The sequence below is a fragment of the Schistocerca serialis genome, chromosome 8, assembly GCF_023864345.2.
Source record: "Schistocerca serialis cubense isolate TAMUIC-IGC-003099 chromosome 8, iqSchSeri2.2, whole genome shotgun sequence".
Taxonomy (NCBI): domain Eukaryota; kingdom Metazoa; phylum Arthropoda; class Insecta; order Orthoptera; family Acrididae; genus Schistocerca; species Schistocerca serialis.
This window is the reverse complement of record NC_064645.1, coordinates 349,247,732-349,252,731: the sequence shown is the minus strand read 5'-3', so window position 1 is coordinate 349,252,731 and position 5,000 is coordinate 349,247,732. Positions and strand designations below refer to the sequence as shown.

General features: G+C 53.8%; 1 non-coding gene across 1 annotated transcript in view; it reads right to left on the bottom strand.

The window, feature by feature from the left end:
- LOC126417693 (small subunit ribosomal RNA) overlaps positions 1-489 on the bottom strand; it is a 1,909-nt gene extending 1,420 nt beyond the window's left edge. The window contains exon 1 of the ribosomal RNA XR_007575763.1: positions 1-489. This exon is cut by the window's left edge and continues 1,420 nt beyond it. This is a non-coding gene — a ribosomal RNA (small subunit ribosomal RNA).
- Between the last annotated feature and the right edge of the window lie 4,511 nt (positions 490-5,000).

Genomic DNA, 5,000 nt, shown 5'->3' with positions numbered 1-5,000 from the left:
TTCGTCACTACCTCCCCGTGCCGGGAGTGGGTAATTTGCGCGCCTGCTGCCTTCCTTGGATGTGGTAGCCGTTTCTCAGGCTCCCTCTCCGGAATCGAACCCTGATTCCCCGTTACCCGTTACAACCATGGTAGGCGCAGAACCTACCATCGACAGTTGATAAGGCAGACATTTGAAAGATGCGTCGCCGGTACGAGGACCGTGCGATCAGCCCAAAGTTATTCAGAGTCACCAAGGCAAACGGACCGGACGAGCCGACCGATTGGTTTTGATCTAATAAAAGCGTCCCTTCCATCTCTGGTCGGGACTCTGTTTGCATGTATTAGCTCTAGAATTACCACAGTTATCCAAGTAACGTGGGTACGATCTAAGGAACCATAACTGATTTAATGAGCCATTCGCGGTTTCACCTTAATGCGGCTTGTACTGAGACATGCATGGCTTAATCTTTGAGACAAGCATATGACTACTGGCAGGATCAACCAGGGAGCTGCGTCAACTAGAGCTGAGCAGCCGGCCGCCCGGGAGTGTGTCCCGGGGGCCCGCGCGAACACGCAAGCGTCCGCTCAATTATTCTGCAAACAGGAGGAGGCTGAGCTCCCCTGCACAACACACCTCGAAACCCTCTCAGGTCCCGGCGGCGCGCAGCGCCGTCCTAAGTACTTGGTCGGGTTCGAGAGAGGCGCAATCGCCCGGAGTTAGGCGAGTAGACGCTTTAGGTGCGACCACCCGTGCTCCCAACTGAGCTTGCCGCTGCCGACAGAGGCCCGGGAGCGTGCTGTCGTGGCATTGCCGGCGGGAGACAACACGCGCCACCTACGGTGACCGGCAGCTCCAACGCCAGCGCCACAGAAGGACAAAAGCCCCACTTGGGTGCCGAAGCGAACTCTCCCAGCACAGCGCACGCGCCAACACGTCCGCACAGCTGCGATACAAACCACCTGCGAGAACCGCTGGGGCGACCGAGCAGCAGACGGCGTCGCGGCGCCGAGCGCCGGGCGGCGGCGCATCCTCAGCGCACACAGTCCTCAATCGGACCAGCACACTGCAGATGGCCACCGCGCTTCGCACCGGGCCCGCGAGGACCTACTTTGGCCGCAAGGCGCCGCGAGCAGGGGGCGCCGGCGCGCAGCTGCGCCGCCTGCCGCGTCCGTCGGCCGGCGCGCCTGCCACTGGCCGCCCCCACCAGCCGGCTGTAGCGCGTGCGCCCACGCACCGCGCTGCCAGCACGCCGGGCGGCCCCCCCTCACCGGCCGGGGACGGTCCCACCCAGCCACCGCCGCGTATCGCCTCACACCCAGATCCCCTTTCACGTTCGTCTGCATGGTGGGTCCCTTTTCACGTTCGTGGGCATGGTGGGTATCCATGAAACAACCGGTTAATAGCTCGACCGATCGTCGCCAACACTGATTCACCTCTAGCGAGAACAACCGCACCACAACGGGTTACCAGTTGTTCATTTGCGTAACGTCACCAGCAAACGTAGACGTCCATCGCCATTTGCAACGAGTATTGCATGCCTGTGTCAGGTGTCACAACACACTACGTCTGCCCACATAGACGCATCAACATGTGCACGCCTAGAGAACACGTGGAAGGTAGCCCCCGTACGTATGCGGTGTCCATTGCGCGAACGACTGTCAGCCGGCCTCTGCAGCATGTCGCAGATGTGGAACGCGGTGCAACATGCTATCACAGTGTGTGAGAAGAGACGACTACGTCCGAATACACGCTCCACTACATCAACAGACTGCTCATGCTGATCGCCATCCAGGGCGTCCGTTCCTCCCACACGTCTGTATGGCGTACCACACTGCAATCCAGCTCCTAAAGGGAGACGACACGTAGCTGCGTGCACAATATTTGGACTGTATGGTCCGCCGTTGCTAGGCGCAGTCGTCGTACGGTCACACATGTGCCACGATGTATCATTCAGTACATACGGACCAATGTGCAGTACAGTTTGTGGGTTTTGCGTACATCCGCGGACAGGTGACAGGCCGTACCACAACGTAGGCTGAGTACTTCGGCATGCGAAGGGCATTGAACATGCACACTTCTCACCGACGAGCTTGCGAAGGCAGGGGGGAAGAGGGGGGGGATGTACGTCCCGCTGCTATCCACATTACAGTGTATAACAGGAGCATGTGGAAAGTCAGCAACACCTGCAGGGTGTTTAACATGACGCGATACACAGGGGACCGGGCAGTGCGAGTAGCGAACTATATTGCGAGGGTTGCAGTTAGGCAACACTACACTACTTTAACGAGTCGCATAACAATTACAGAGCAGGTTAAGCGACAACGTGCGTAAGGTTAAGGCGCAATATAGTTTAGGTTACGGCGCAATTTAGGTTACATTACGGCGCAATTTAGGTTACGTTACGGCGCAATTTAGGTTACGTTACGGCGCAACATGGGTTGGGTTACGGCGCAACATGGGTTGGGTTACGGCGCAACATGGGTTGGGTTACGGCGCAACATGGGTTGGGTTACGGCGCAACATGGGTTGGGTTACGGCGCAACATGGGTTGGGTTACGGCGCAACATGGGTTGGGTTACGGCGCAACATGGGTTGGGTTACGGCGCAACATGGGTTGGGTTACGGCGCAACATGGGTTGGGTTACGGCGCAACATGGGTTGGGTTACGGCGCAACATGGGTTGGGTTAAGGCGCAACATGGGTTGGGTTAAGGCGCAACATGGGTTGGGTTAAGGCGCAACATGGGTTAGGTTAAGGCACAACATGGGTTAGGTTAAGGCACAACATGGGTTAGGTTAAGGCACAACATGGGTTAGGTTAAGGCACAACATGGGTTAGGTTAAGGCACAACATGGGTTAGGTTAAGGCACAACATAGGTTAGGTTAAGGCACAACATAGGTTAGGTTAAGGCACAACATGGGTTAGGGTAAGGCACAACATGGGTTAGGTTAAGGCACAATGTAGGTTAAGTTAGGGCACAATGTAGGTTAGGTTAAGGCACAATGTAGGTTAGGTTAAGGCACAACGTAGGTTAGGTTAAGGCACAACGTAGGTTAGGTTAAGGCACAACGTAGGTTAGGTTAAGGGACAATGTAGGTTAGTTTAAGGGACAATGTAGGTTAGGTTAAGGCACAACGTAGGTTAGGTTAATGCACAACGTAGGTTAGGTTAATGCACAACCTAGGTTAGGTTAAGGCACAACGTAGGTTAGGTTAAGGCACAACGTAGGTTAGGTTAAGGGACAACGTAGGTTAGGTTAAGGGACAACGTAGGTTAGGTTAAGGGACAATGTAGGTTAGGTTAAGGGACAATGTAGGTTAGGTTAAGGCACAACGTAGGTTAGGTTAAGGCACAACGTAGGTTAGGTTAAGGCACAACGTAGGTTAGGTTAAGGCACAACGTAGGTTAGGTTAAGGCACAACGTAGGTTAGGTTAAGGCACAATGTAGGTTAGGTTAAGGCACAACGTAGGTTAGGTTAAGGCACAACGTAGGTTAGGTTAAGGCACAACGTAGGTTAGGTTAAGGCACAACGTAGGTTAGGTTAAGGCACAACGTAGGTTAGGTTAAGGCACAACGTAGGTTAGGTTAAGGCACAACGTAGGTTAGGTTAAGGGACAACGTAGGTTAGGTTAAGGGACAACGTAGGTTAGGTTAAGGCACAACGGAGGTTAGGTTAAGGGACAATATAGCTTAGGGTAAGGTACAATATAGCTTAGGTTAAGGTACACATTGTTGTAGGGAAAGGTGTATTTGGGGGGGGGGGGGCGCGGCAGGTTCGTTGATAGTGATTATCGTAAGTGGATGCCTGCGGGATCGTCCGATTTGTCACGTCAGGATGCACTTGTGGGTCATGACAGGCGGCGCTCCGATTCCAAGGTTGTGGCAGATCTGTGTCTTTCATTCCTGCCATTGTTTGTGTGCTGTGACAGGAGGCAGTGTTGTGATGTTGGGTGCACCCCTGTGTAGGACATGTGTGGGTGTTCGTGGCTTAGCTGAGCAATGGCGGATGTCGGAAGGGTGGGATATTCTGTTTTCTGGGTGGACCTCCCGGTCTGGTTATGATAGTGTGGATTGTGTAATGTGGCGGAGAGGATGCACCGGATGTTCTTCCATGCTGGTGGTTAGATATTGTGTGCGTGCCTGTTAGAGGCAGAGAGTAGTGTGTGATAGTGTCTGGCTGCCGTGTGGTTCTCATTGTGTGCAGAGTCTTTCAGCATGTATAGGGACGGTTGTATATATATTATCTGTATTCTGATGGCTCTGCATCTGTTACTAATCAGTGCCGTGTATACGGTTACTCTGGTTCCAGTCGAAACATATATCTCTGTACATTAGTGACACTGCGGCTCCACTATGTTGATACCCCTGTCGGCCGTTTCCCCCAGTGTATGGCTTATGATTATCAACAATCAGTCTATTAGTCAATACCGGTAGTGTGACGACGTCAAATGTCCGGGATGGGGGAAGCTACACGCTTCCCGTGGGTCAGGGCCTAGAAAGACTCTTCCCACGCAGGAGGCTCGGACTGTCATTACTCTTCTGAGAAATATATTTGCCCAGCGTTTTTTGCGACTGCGAGTGCGACGCCCACGGGTACCGACATGGATGGGGCGCTTCCTAGCTGATCGCTCAGCATCGGAGAAATATATTTGCCCAACGTTTTTTGCGACTGCGAGTGCAACGCCAGGAGGCTCCGACTGTCGTTACTCTTCCGAGATATATATTTGCCCAACGTTTTTTGCGACTGCGAGTGCAACGCCCACGGGTGCCGACATGGATGGGGCGCTTCCTAGCTGATCGCTCAGCATGAGAATCCGTACAGTGAGCAATGCGATCGCGTCTGTAGCTTGTACGTGGTACAGCTCGCAGCTCATGAATAGGGACAGCGGGAATGTCGCATATTGGAAATAACTCTTCATGAAACGCATGTTATAGGTGTGGATTGCACCTTACGAGTGCGGGAAACGTCCGCCGTTCATCCGCTGGCGATGCGAGTTTGGCGGTTGGGGTGGGGCA